Source organism: Eucalyptus grandis, chromosome 9, assembly GCF_016545825.1.
Source record: "Eucalyptus grandis isolate ANBG69807.140 chromosome 9, ASM1654582v1, whole genome shotgun sequence".
Taxonomy (NCBI): Eukaryota; Viridiplantae; Streptophyta; class Magnoliopsida; order Myrtales; family Myrtaceae; genus Eucalyptus; species Eucalyptus grandis.
In genome coordinates, this window is record NC_052620.1 from 13,913,615 (window position 1) to 13,928,865 (window position 15,251).

A 15,251-nucleotide genomic window follows, 5' to 3' on the forward strand; every position below is an offset into this window, starting at 1 on the left:
GCGACAGCCACATCCGTGGCTGAGTCTCTCATTGAGTACAAGTCATCATCCATGGTGAAGTATAATCCTTATCTAAAGGACAAGGCTAATGGTGGGGGAGATCGAGGAAGATTTAATTGCCCGAATGCAAGCAAACCACCGACGGCAACCCCTAAGTCCTAAACAGAATCGAGCTCATAGGGACAAAGAAAGGTACATACTTATAAGAGTTTCTTCTGTGATGGTCATCACATGACTTGTGATTGTCCCAAAAGGGGTAAGCTAACAACCCTACGCAAAGAGGACAAATTGCGAGAGGAAGCGCGATTGGGTTCACTACTCTTCCTTGGATCGATCAAAACCAAGAAGGCAAATGGGCCCAAGGGTATGATATTCGTGAACGTGAAGATTGGAGGTAACAAGATGAGTGTCCTCGTGGATACCTAGGTATATGACCTCTTCATGTCCTAAGATGCTGCAAAGAAATTGAATCTTCTAGTCGAAAAGGGGAGAGCCGGTTAGCTTAAAATGGTGAACTCCAAGGAAGTCCTGATTGGCAGCATGGCTAGAGATGTAGAGCTCCATCTTAGTCCATGGACTAGCGAGGAAGATATTGAGGTTATCCCCCTTAATGATTATGACTTTGTGTTGGGATTGGCATTCCTTGACAGATTAATGCGGGCGTAATGCTATTTGCGGATTGCATATACATCTTGGATAAGTGGTGCCAATGCATGGTCTCGATCTATCATGAGTCGAGACGTGATAGAAAGATGTTATCGGCCATGCAACTCTCGAAGGGAGCAAAGAAGGGCGAGGTGACCTTCTTGGCAACTTTAAAGACTGAGGATGTGAAGGAAGGTGATCTGCCAGAGAAGGTAATCCAAGTCCTCGAGGAATTCCAAGATGTGATGCTGCCTAAGTTGCCCAAGAAACTTCCCCCTCAATGAGAGGTAGATCATCGGATTGAGCTCATGCCTAATACTCGACCATCGGCCATGACTCCCTATCACATGGCCTTGCCCAAGTTGAAACAATTGTGGAAACAACTCAAGGAGTTGCTCGACGTAGGATACATTCGACCCTCTAAGGCTCCATTCGGTGCACAGGTCTTATTCAAAAGAAGCATGATGGATCCCTTCAAATGTGCATTGATTATTAAGCATTGAACAAGCAAAGCATAAAAAATAAGTACCCAATACCTCTGTTGGGAAGCTCGGTAGTTCACCAAGCTCGATCTTCGATTGCGGTATTACCAAATCGCCGAAGGAGACAAGCCAAAGACTATGTGCATGGCCTGATACAGATCGTACAAGTTCTTCATCATGCATTTCAACTTGACCAACACACCGGCCAAATTTTGTATGCTGATGAACAAAGTACTACACCCATTCCTTGATAGATTTGTGGTAGTCTACCTTAATGATATTGTTGTGTACAATCGGACGCTTGAGGAACACGTCAAGCACTTGAGGCAAGTCTTCCAGGTTTTGTGGGAAAATGATATGTACGTGAAGTGTAAAAATGCACTTTCACATAGAATGAAAGTCCTTTCCTTGGGCACACCGTTGAGGGTAGACAAGTGCAGATGGATGCAACCAAGATCCATGCCATGGAAGTCGTTGACCAAGATGAGGGAGTTGAGATCGTTCCTTTGACTCATGAATTATTATCGGCACTTTATCTGGGGATATTTGAGCCTCACTGTATCACTCACAGACATGTTAAAGGAGAGACCATGGGAGTGGATGGATTGGTGTCAAGATGTGTTCGATTGGCCGAAACAAGCAATGATCGAAAAGCCGATACTTGTGCTGCTCGACTATGCCAAGCCATACGAGGTAAAAATCGATGCATTTGATTTCGTTATTGGTGGTGTCCTTATGCAGGATGGGCACCCAATTGACTTTGAATCTCGAAAGTTGAACGATATCGAGCGATGATACACAGTCCAAGAGAAAGAAATGATCACGGTGGTGTATTGCCTTCATACGTGGAGGCACTATCTCTCAGCGTCCCAATTCATCATGAGGATAGATAATGTGGCCACAAGCTACTTCCAAACTCAAAAAAAGCTCAGCCCAAAGCAAACTCGATGGCAAGACTTATTGACCGAGTTCGACTATGTGCTGGAATGTAAGCTTGAGAAGTCTAACTCCATGGCCGATGCCTTGAGTTGAAAGTTGGAGTTGGCCAACATGATGAGCTGACCCAATCACTTGTGGATCGATCACATCAAGGAAGGACTCAAGCATGACCAAACTACCTAAGCTCTCCTTCGATATGCACAAAAAAGCAAGATGATACAATTTTGTTGTGAGGGCAACCTCCTCTACACCGAAAGATGGCGACTCTATACACCGCTCCATGGGAAACTAAGGAACACGAGTGCCATGATTCTAAGTGGGCAAGTCATCTGAGAATCCACCGCACTATGACACTCGTCAAGGATCGATATTATTGGCTTCACATGCGGGACGATATTGAAGCTACGTGTGGATATGTTTTGTGTCCCAACAAGACAAGATCGAACAATGGTCGTCGATGGGGCTCCTTGAGCCATTGCCTATCCTAGAAGGTCCATGGGAAAGTGTCCCCATGGACTTCATCATGAACTTGCGAAAGTCTGAATGATGTCAGACCCTCATGGTCATCGTGAATCGTTTCTCCAAGTATACAACGTTCGTGCCAGCCACCAAGGATTGTCTAGTCGAGGAAGTAGCCAAGTTATTCCTAAAGCACGTCGTCAAGTATTGAGGCATACCACGCATGATTGTGAGTGATCGCAACTCTCGATTTACCGGGCAGTTTTGGACAGAGCTCTTCAAGTTGCTAGGGCCGAACCTCAACTTCTCCACGAGTTTGCATCCCCAGATTGATGGTCAAACGGAGAGGGTGAATGCACTCTTAGAAATATACCTATGGCATTATGTGAGCAACATGCAAGTGAACTAGGTACGGCTGATCAAAGTGGCCTAATTCTCATACAACTTGCAATAGAGTGAGTCACGAGCCAAAGCCCATTTGAGATCGTGACGGGGCAATAGCCACTCACACCAAGCATGATTGCCTTAGGCTATCGAGGAAGTAGCTCGTACGCATACAAGTTCGCAAAAAGAATGGGACAAACATGTAGACTTGGCACGAGCGTGCCTACACAAGGCTGTGAAATGCATGAAGAAGTGGGTTGATGAGAAGCAATGACACGCGGAATTTCAAGTAAAGGATCTAGTGCTAGCCAAGCTACACTTGGTCCTTCAATATAGAGATGTACATAAAAGGCTGATCTATTGTTATGAAGGTCTCTTTTAAGTCTTGCAGTGGATTAAGAAGGTTGCATACAAGCTATGCTTGCCGGCCAAACTCAAGGTATATCTTGTGTTCCACGTAAGTATGCCAAAACCTTTCCATGTAGATGAGAAAGACCCAGACCAAGGTGAATCACAAGGCATGCCCCTTGGAGAGAAAATCTCATATGATCAGGATGTCGAATGCATAATGGTAGACCAAGTCATATAGAAGAGGTATTGCGCGCCACGGAAAGAATACTTGGTCCAATGGAAGGGCCTTCCCGAGAGTGAAGCAAGCTTGGAACCATCCGAGGCTCTATGGCAGTTCAAGAAACACATGCCGTGAACGTGACGAGGGCGTCACCTAAATAGATGGGGAAGATTGACAGGACCCAAGGACGAGCATAATCCAAGACCATCTAGATGGTCCACGAGTAATCTGTTATCAATGCAAGAGTCGGCCCATGTGCAATACGGGACAAGCCCGTGACCATTTAGTTCTTTGGGTCAGGCTATCCTTTGGAGTCCCCATGGATTGATCCTGCAAATCCATGGCAAGCATTCCTTGGGCTTCCCCACACCCTAGGGCCTCTTGAGCTGCATATAGCATCGTAATGATTGTACATATTTGAAAACTACTTTTGGATCAAGCCCCTTCAAGTGTAAACTTTAGTTCACAAGTGATTATATTCGTGCTTCACTCCCATACTCGATCTTGTGAGCAAAGGGCATCTAAGGTTGATTTGGGATTGAATCCTAAGATTGCATGGGTGTATGATTGTTCGGAATCAACTAATCCATGCCACTTGCATATTAACACAAAAAAACTAACACTCTCTAATTGTTTTCTTTTTTTTTGTTCTTTATTTTGCTGATTTGGTGCCGTAAGAGAAAGTTGAGCAAATCCGTAAATAACACGTAAACTTCGATGTCAACTCACCATGTCGTGTGTCCAGCTCATCTTCTGACATAAATTTTAATAAGAGGACGGTAAATTTAGATGCCAAGACTTAACCAAAAGAGTCGTTCATGTTATTTATAACCTCTCCACTATAGTTGCTAGTCTATAACACCTCGAATTTTACAAATTAGGATCGCCGGTTGATAGCACCTTGAATCCTAGGGTTTTCCCAATCCTACGTTTGGATAATCTACAATATACAAACACGATCATAAACTTAAAACACCAAATTAGAGTTAGCACTAATCGATTTGGATTAGGTCAATTGGACATCTAAATAGACATGAAAAGGAAATTGGTGTACGAAAATCTATAAATATTAAGTCGGGAGTTGATGATGCATCAGATGGGGTAGCATCGCGCTACAATCTTTTGATTCGGTTTAAAATATATAAGGACCGTAAAAAAGGTAAAATTACGATTTTGATTTTCTGTGAAAAAAGAAATAGAGGGACTGTTGCTTTATTGTCCTAACTAACAAGATTGTGAACATGACATGGCCTTATATTTGCCCCGAGAAACAGACTTCCGCATTGAGAGAGATGATTGAACTTTTTGTCGATGAATGTGCTCGTTTTCACCACAACAATAGGCTAATCAGTCACGTTAAGCTTTATTTAATTCCATTATTGTCACCATAATGGCAACTTTGGATAATACATGATTTCTGTAGACAGATCACCAATCTGTTCTAAACATTCGTGATGACATGATCCGCTTGCCTTGATGAGGATGAGGAATCAAGCTAGATCTGTATAAGACCGTCTTGAATTAACTGTTGGAGATTCCACCCATCATACTGGCACTTATAAGACCAATACGACCACCCGAAAGTGGCCCGCCCATACACATCTTGCTGAGCCTTTGCAAAGCTCCCCGAATCCTCCATTGTTGCCCCTTTGAAGCCCAAAACCGAGGTCCATTCTCCTGCGAAACCCAATTTAGATCATGAAGGTCATGACATGAATCTGCTCACCTGTGCGCGTGGTGTGTACTTGTGTATTCTGCACAAGCATGTTAATGTCGCTTTCCGACCACATGTTAGAACTCACCAACAAAGCTCAAGGGGCCGTTTGCCGGGGTTACTTTGCTTAGATCGGAAGCTCTATTGTTATAGATGTAGTCAATGTTCTGCTGCAGATTCCACTGTTGAAACATCGGATTATAGAGGTTGTAGTAATGCACGTCGATGACGACTCGGCTCAAGCCTTCCGCAAGCTGAAGGAGCGGTCCCAACCGGTTGGACATGATGACATAAGCATTCAGAGTGTGACTTCTCACGGCATCATAACCTAACCGGTAGTATTTAGTAAGATCCTCCAACTTGACACCCGGAGCTAGAGGCTCGTTCATCAGCTCGATCGCAACCAATGCCGGGTGGTTGCCATATCTACTTGACAATCATAAGGGAGAATGCTATGAAAAATCTGATTATAAGATCTAGCATACTAAATATCATTACCAATGGTTGCGATTCATCAGCCTAAAGAGATAATTGTCATGAGGGATTTGTTTAAATCGAGAACTCATATGCCAGACCTTGCTGCTAGGAAGTCTATAACTTTCACAGTGTCCTCAATGTAAGAGTCACCCCATTCCAGATATCCATCTCTCGATGCGCTATGAGATTCGGCATTTTGAGATCCTGGAGCAGCATGGAGATTAACTGTTACCTTCAAACCATGCTTCCTGAAAAAAGAAAAATTCAATTATTCAAGTTTAGACTTACAGGATTCTTGTAACTTCGATCATGACTGATTAAAATTTCTATTGGAATTATTCGACTAAGATGTAAAAGATCGAAAGTTGCTTACGCTGCCCATGTAAATGCGTTATCCAGTGCATTTAGGGAGCCTCCCACAAAAAGGCATCGGCGGCACTGGATCATACGCAGTCCACCATCCTACCGGAATCCTCACGGCAGTTAGACCATTGGCCGCCATAAATTCAAAGTCCTGCTCGGTAATGTAACTGTTCCAATGATCCTGCAGAGCACGTTTGTTCATATTTTTCTGATCTAATTAGTCACTGTATCACTATTTCGTGCTTCCTTTGCCACTAATTAATTAAGGATTACCTGTAGGAGTTTTGAGGCAGCACTGGGGCCATACCCATTTGTTATTTGGTATTCTCCTTGTAAAACGCCAACGATGTTCATTTCAAAGACCGACGGGTCATTATCATCCCAACTCGAGCCTCCAATATAATCTGCCGTCACTTCCGTCAACGACGTTACCTGCTTATCCATATTGTATAAGAGAAAATCACATCAATCAATGTGACTATGTCCAATTAATAATCGAGGAATATGGGGACCCTTTCAATTATCTTTGGTCGGGGATTTCGGAAGATGGAATGGAAATGCTTTCGTAATCCACGATTAAGGAATAAATATATTGTTTCGTAATCAATATGACTGTATCCGATTAATAAGCGGGGAATTTGACTGTTTCCTTCATTTTACGAGGCCTCGTCATTGCAAAAATTGTGTATATTGTTTGTAAAGGACGTAAGTGTTGGACGCAAATTGCGCAATCCCAAGATCTCCATAACCAGAACAAGAACGTAATTGAGTAGAAAGATTAACGCACCTGTTTTGGGATCCATCGAACATAAAGCGGAAGCAGGAAAAAGGATTACCCACATATATCAAGGGGATCCACGCATCAAGTCCTTCTCCTCTATTGCCCTCCGTATCACTGGCTCAATGAGGCGGCCCCCCTCATGTGCAGCGTTAGGTAAACGCCCCTTACGTGAGGATACATGTGAGAATTAGGGTTAGATGAGAGACTTGAGCACTATTTATAGAGTTTCCAGCCAGTCCCTCTCATTACGGGTCAGGCTCAACTCAGCCCACACTAGCCAACCCATATTAGACTAATTAAGAAACCTTCTATCTCACCTTAGACCAACCCTGTTTTACGGTAGCCGTAAAAACAGTAAATTACAATATCAATTAATTTAGTCCACATTAGAAAAAACTCTTACATTCTCCCACTTGAACTATATTAATTGAAATCGTACTGTATGTGTGCACATTCGGTTAGAGATAATTCTTAATAATCAATCCTATCCCATAAAGTCTTAAACACCAAATCATGGCGATAACTGCATGTATACACACAGAGCCTTCCATGGTCACGAATGTTCTCAACTTTATTGATATGGATTCAATATGGTAGTGTGGCAAATGGATAACATCTCTCATAGAGAGATCCCATTTGTCAGTCACCATTCTCTTAACTTTAGACGTCATAAAAACTTGTGCCACTAGAGAATGCTTTATGGTTCCAATGAACCCACATATGTCTTGTCCTTATGGTTAACCTTTATTTATGTATCACAAGACATATGCACAAGGCTAATAACCGGATGCCCTGATGCCCCTAGCCTTCACTCAAGGTTTATACAATCCCTTGAGACTTTATCAATATGTATTCAACATAATAATAACACATTCAAAAATATTTTATTGAATGCAAAAGTTGATACATATCAAACCGTTACAAAATGTAACGAATACAGATGAAACCCTTATCAGAGTAAAGCCAAAATAGCTCCCACTAAACAACAGCATCTCATGATGCTCCTAGGTCCATGCTAACAATATGTCACTTAAATACACACGAGCGTAGGCCTTTAGTTAATGGATCTGCAATCACATCATCTGTGAAATATATACTATATTAAAACGTCACCTTTCTGTACTGTTTGCTTTTGGTCAAAAATTTTGACCACCATATATTTAGATCCCTTGAGACCTCTGTAGTAAATAAATAATACTACAAATTTGTTATCCCAATACAACCGTATGGATCTATTCATAAAGTTAAAACGATCAACTCCTTTAATGAGGTTCTGGAGCTTAAAAGCCCAAGTAACAGCCTAAAAGAATGTTACTAACACTGCTTACATAGTAGAAGATGACATAGAACTTTATTTATTGCACTTACTGCTAACATAAATATGTATTTTGTTATTGATTGCATATCATCATAACAGCCAGCAAAGTTTATATCTAAATACCCTACTAACTGCAAGAATTGAACATGTCTATAAATTAGCATATAATCTCTTGTTTTCTTTAAGTACCTTTAAAATCTTCTTGGCAACAACCCAGTGATCACATCATGGATTTGACTGATATCTTCCTAGAAGTCCCATCACAAAGACGATATTTAGTCTAATGCAAATTTGAGTATACATTATACTTTTAAGTGCACTGACACAAGGTACACCATTTAATTAGATTTTCTCAATATCTATATAAGGACAATGTGATAGATTTAGTCCATCACCCTTAACAACAGGAGCAATTCCTGGCTTGCAATGATGTATATTGAATATTTCCAATATACAATCAGCAAATGTCCTCCGAGAAAATCTAATATAATATGGCAAAAACAATCCTTACAGACCTCAGTACAAAGGATATAAGATGTCTCAAAGTCACAACTTGTAAGCAAAACATCATGTACATAAAGTATGAGAAAAAATAAATTTCCTCCCACTGACCTTATAGTATATTGAATTACTTTGTTCCCAATTGAACAAAATAACAACACTATGAAACTTTAAGAATATTGTCTGGAAACTTGCTTAAGACCATGAATTAGAACTTTTCAGTCTACATACAAGTTTACTTGAATCTGCTGCAAAATCATCCAGTTGCACTATATAAATTTTGAATCTGTTTAACGTAACTCCAAATAAAAAAGAGTTATTAATGCCACGTTCACTCTGAAAGAATATTTAAAGAAATAATTATTTCTTCACTATAAACTATCCACCCCTCTTTCAGAGTGAAAACTTTAGTTACCAATTTAGCTTTAAATTCCACAATCTTTCTTTGAAATTCTTTTAATTTTGAATGCCAATTTGCAACTAATGAACTTGTAATCTTTAGGCAAGTAAGTTTCCAAACACTATGATGTTTCATAGATTGTATATCGCCTTTTGTGGCATCTAATCACATACTTGATTGAGAATAAGAAACGACATTTATAAATATGTCATTACATCAACCATATAGTGGATATTGTAATCATGCTCTCACAAATAGACTATATAGTCCGATGGTATAACTGATCATCTTTCCTTAACAAATCTCCTTAATAAAGCTGCAACCACTTCATTATGCACTTGAGAGGTTTAAGAAATTTCATTATAAACTATATCAAGAATAGTACCTTAAACCTCAACAAGTTTAGTCTATGGTACATGAGATTTCACAATTGTCTGTACCACAATTGTTTATATAGGTAAAGACAAAGACACGGTGATTTTCCATCGTACTTTTATCCTTAATAGTTTGAGAGCAGCTATCCTCGTCAAACTGTAGAAACTTTACAGTAAGTGATGCCATAATTCTTGTATCTTCTTTAGGGTCTTAAAATTAATATCCTTTTGAACAATCTAGGTAAGAAACAAAATAATTCCGAGTGAATCTAAATTCCAACGCCTCTAATATTGTATTAGATAATCTCACTTCTGCATAACATCTCTAAATTTAATATGATTCAAATAATCTATGTCCAGTGTATAACTCAAAAGAAGTTTATGAAACAATTTTGATAAGAGACACATTTTGTATGTGAAAAAGTTGCTTTCATAATATCAGCCCACAGAAAACCGAATAAATTGGTCTTACTGATCATACTCATCACCATGTTCATTATGGTGTATTTATGCCTTTTGGCCAAATCTTTTTATCAGAATTTTCAGGTATAGTAATTAAATTACCACCACAGAATCTACCAAGTATTTGACAAATAACCCTTTAAGCTATTTCGCATGGTCATACTTGTCAAAATAATCACGGCCATTGTTAAGCCTGACATCCTTCAAAACTAATTTTTAACCAATTTATTCTTTATCATGGCCATTTTCCTTAAATAGAAAACTTTTGGAAATAACATTTTAATCATATATGAGATGTATATGTCATTATGACTTAAACACAATCTTTGTAGATATGTCCTAATTTCAATATCAGACAAGACAAAATTTCAAGCAACTAAGGCTTCCATCATCTTATAGCAGTGCAGTCCGTAGGCAAACCTCTTTTCAAGTGTTCTAGAATGGAACGCTTCATGGACAGTAAGCAAATTCAATTGCTTATTTCTCAAGCAACAAATCATATGTCCATAACTTAAAATTTGAAGCAGTAAAAACCTCAATAATAGTGGAGTTATTAATCACAGAAAAGGTGACTGAAAACCAAGCAATATATATAATTAGCATCATGTGAGTACTGTGTAACTTGACGTACAAGTACACATCCAGAGAGTTACATGCATAATCATATAATCACATTTGGGCAGAATACATGACATGCAGTTGTATACTCCCCACATGATAAGGGTTATGAGAATATATTCCAATCTTCGTGAATTTATCACCTTTGGGCATATGAACCATTAGGATCGGTCATTCCTCCACCACACTATCATGTATCCCTCCATGAACCAATACACAATCACCTCCTTTGGGAGTATGACCACGCATTAGATCAGGAGACATCCCAATCATCATACGAGACCGAAATTTCTCAAACCCAATCAAGCGTGCCACTTTGGCGGTCACTACTCAATTGAATAATTAAAATTCTCTCATACTAGGGATATAAACTTTACTCCTCACATACACCATATACATGTGATTTTAACTTTAGTGATAGGGGCAGCATATCACCAAAATCACATATCATGCTAATTACACTGCTTTATTCATTAATAAAAATTAATCATATATATATATATATATATATATATATATATATATATATATAGCGAACCTGTTTTGACAGATTCTAATGAGATCATTGATTAGAGTAATACAAGAAACTTTTCATAACAGAGAATAAAACATTTCTTATGCACCCTGATTACATATTACCAGAACAACATAAAAAGAATGTTGATCTAAAATATCTCTCACAAATTAACATCAATAGTAATACAGGGTACACCAAATCAACAAGCACTATTGCTCATGAGTTTCATACGGCAAAACATGACTCCAAGGCCAACATTTGATTTTTTTTTTTTTTTTTGGTGCTGGAGGAACCGCTACTAGGCCGACAGCCGTTCCCGTAAACCCCCAGGCGACGCTAGCAGGGAAACCACCACCCCGACGTCACGCTTAAGTCACCATATAGTAGCTAGACTGCCTCCCTGCTTCGCAGGGGATTCGAACCTTGGCCTCCACCGAGGAGGTCCAAGGCCCTACCATCTATGCCACCTTGGTCGGTGGTGCCAACATCTGATTTATTAGCCAATTTTAAGCAACAAATTATTATTGTAATCAACCAGTGACCTATTAATTGAGTCAAACCAGAGAACCAAATATCTAAAATTTAACAGTAGATACTATTGCTTTGCGTAAAAATTGCCATACTCCTTTACCATAAAAATATTCAACTTGATAGACATTAACAAGTGACCAGATGTGTTCATGTACAATATGAAGTAATTTAATTAACATGCATTACCCACATACAACAAATATGTTAATCAGTACAATCAATTTGGTCACGAGTTCTTAAGACGTCTATCATTCAAAGATTACCAGCGTGTAAAAGAGTATGCATGAGCAATAAAAATTTCATGACTTTTACTGTTTCTCATTATCTCAAGATATATTCAATTACTATCTCATAATGATTGAATCTCATTAAGCCAGCTTCAGTTCACAATAAAGTTTGATTTTTATTGATGAATCACACCTTTATAATGATTATGTGATAATATACCTATAACCCAACACTTATATTTCCAAAATCACAGAAAATATAAGAAAAATACTCAAAAATACACGTATTTAGGGTTTCGTATATATTTTCACATCCATAAAATCATCAAACATATAAAATAAATATACCACGAGATAGGAAATCACCGTATGAGTCCAACGCCGCCAGCCACGCGCCGAATGGAGCCTTCACGCGCCCGCACGCGCCTCCTGAGTGCACGGCGCGTGTTCGACGCGCAGGAGGCGCGTGTCCGCGCGTGGGGGCGCGTGCGACCTCCTCCGGCGACGCGTCGCCCATGGTTTTCTTCGTCTCGTCGAGCCCAGTCCGAATATATAATTTAATTTAATTTTTATTGAACTAAAAGTCTCGAAAATCGCAAATTAAGGCAAGATCCTCACTAATTAGGGCTAATTCGTACAAATTAGGGCAAAATCAATTGCGTTCAAATTCTAAGGTTATGGAGGCTCTGATACCACATGTTGGACGCAAATTGCGCAATCCCAAGATCTCCATAACCAGAACAAGAACGTAATTGAGTAGAAAGATTAACGCACATGTTTTGGGATCCATCGAACATAAAGCGGAAGCAGGAAAAATGATTACCCACATATATCAAGGGGATCCACGCATCAAGTCATTCTCCTCTATTGCCCTCCGTATCACTGGCTCAATGAGGCGGCCCCCCTCACGTGCAGCGTTAGGTAAATGCCCCTTAGGTGAGGATACATGTGAGAATTAGGGTTAGAGGAGAGACTTGAAGCACTATTTATAGAGTTTCCAGTGAGTCCTCTCATTACGGGTCGGCTCAACTCGGCCCACACTAGCCAACCCATATTAGACTAATTAAGAAACCTTCTATCTCACCTTAGACCAACCCTGTTTTACGGTAACTGTAAAAATGGTAAATTACAATATAAATTAATTTAGTCCACATTAGGAAAAACTCTTACAGTAAGTACACTCGTCGTATTGCGTGGAGTGTCGCTGTTGCTTTTCAAGCAAACTAGGGTTGCTCATCACGTCCTCTTGGCGTCAAGAAAGTACAATGGCTTCGCGTAATTTCTACTGTGCAACTTGTAATGTAAACAAGGACTTTCTATGGTGCTGCGCTATCCTGCACAACAATCTGCACAACAACGTGAGTCCTTAATTCCGACCGTCAGGTTGAAGAGATTATTGTCAACAATTGGCTGACAAATCACCATCGACTGTCAACTCGAATACGACTCACTGTCTACCATTGTATGGGTTATGACCAAATGGCTGTGAAACCCTCTACGACACCAAAGAATCGGCCATATACACCATAATACCATAGGAACTACTGAAGTCATATAGAAACTGGAACGGGGGAGTTACCTGGAGAAACATCCCATTAGATGCTTGGAGTCGAACTCGATTGGGATTGTTTGGATTCCTTACGATGTCAAAAGTCTCTGAGATACTCGGAGTACTGGAAACTGCTACAACCGTTGTTCCTTGGCCTTGCAATCCAACAAATTGCTTGTTGAAAACTCTGAGGTTGAATTTTGTGTCAGAAATCCTCCACAGCTGCACTATAGAAAGAGAGCACAAGTCATGCGGACGACGTGTGAATCTTTTGAGCCTGTCTACAAGTCAATAGTGAATTTTGTAAGACAGAGAGCCATACCCTGAAAGTTTCCCAGCCAGAGGCCTGGTCACGATTGGCGACGATGGTGGCTCTGCCGCTATGATCAGCAGAAAGGAATTTCCTCAGCTTCGTTGACTGGAACTGCACTTGAGTCCCATCCTACCATGAAAACAAACGCCAAAAGTGGGATTTGGTTCATCTCATTGAAACAGCGAAGTGATATTTGAATAGCCAAATAAATAACAGTGTATATGCACATACTGAGTGTGGGTAATAGAGTTCACATATACAGATCAAACCAACACCTAGTTCATATTTGTATGTCAGAAATCTGGCTATATGATGGAAAGAAATGTTTGATTATAAACAAGTTCTGTGACATTCAGCATCTTAATTTGAGTAAACTGACCTAATGTCATGTTAAATCATGCACTAGTACATATAGACATGTGCCAAACTTCCTCGTTTTGTCACTGTATCATTCTCAAATATCCTAGACATTAAGCTATATCTAGTGCAGGCATATGTCATATTGGACCGAGAAGAAACTTTGTGATCGCCCAGCAGTCAAGGGAAAGTGAAATAACAATCTATTGAGCATCACCTAATATGCTCTTTTTATCTTTAAGAACTTACCAAGAGCTGTCCATTAAGTCCATCAAACAGAGAAGGCATCATCCACCCCTCAGTCACGAGCCAGTTTCCAAGGTTCACAGCCTTGAGGGGCAACTCGAACTCGGCTGCCTGGGCAAGGATCAAGGGAAGAAACATGCAGAGAGAACAGAGCGTCACGAATGGGTGGCAAAAACAGTGCGCCATTTCTAGCTCGCTCCTTTACTGTGACATTAAACGAGAGGGAGAACCGACGCCTTTATAGACTTCTACCTAAAAGTCTTAAAGAGTAAGAAGACTGGTTTTATGTTGACATGACTCATTTGAGAGGAATCCTGTGATTGATGACTATTATGCGAGAACTCACTCTACACATTAAGGCTCCGTTCATTTCGCAAAAAATAAGGTGTTTTTAAAAATATATTTTCTAGGAAGTCAGTTTTCAAGAAAATATAATTATTTTCCGGTGTTCGGAACCTAAAAATGAAATAGAAAATAGTTTTCGCTATTTAGTAAGGAAAATCTTTTTCTTCATATGCTCTTTTTCATTTATTTTTTTTTTTTTAAAAATGGATTTTTCATATTTTAAAATTTTGATTTTTAATGATTTTTAATTTTAAAAATCTATTATTAATTTTTTTCTTTTTCTTTTCTTTTTTTCTTTGTTTTCCATCTCCTTTCTTGGCCGGTCACCAGCCACGGCGATGGCCCGCGACCGGCCACCGGCGAGCCTCAAGCTCGCCGATGAACACGAGGCTCACTGCTCCCCAGATTGGCGAGCGCGAGCGTCGAGCTTGAGGCTCGCCAGATCGACAAGCGCGAGCTTGAGATCGATGAGCTCGAGATTGGCCTGGCGACTAGCCAAGAAAGAAGAAGATGAGAAACAAAGAAAAGAAAAAAAAAAAAAATGAAAATGAAATTGAACAAAATAAAAGAAAATGAAAAGAAATAGAAAAGAAAAAGGAAATTAAAAATAATTCGAATTAAAATAGAAAAATAAAAAAAAAAATAACTCAAATAAAAAAGAAAAGAAGAATAATAAAT

The 15,251-nt window shown here is 39.6% G+C and overlaps 1 non-coding gene across 1 annotated transcript; it reads right to left on the minus strand.

Annotated features, from left to right (window-relative positions):
• Positions 1-4,975: 4,975 nt before the first annotated feature.
• Positions 4,976-14,414, minus strand: LOC104430357. Its single transcript, XR_005546680.1, has 9 exons — positions 14,232-14,414; positions 13,635-13,754; positions 13,343-13,534; positions 6,308-6,466; positions 6,045-6,215; positions 5,960-5,965; positions 5,770-5,919; positions 5,283-5,620; positions 4,976-5,157 (listed from the first exon to the last, which is right to left on the minus strand). It is a non-coding gene; the product is annotated as a probable glucan 1,3-beta-glucosidase A (transcript).
• Between the last annotated feature and the right edge of the window lie 837 nt (positions 14,415-15,251).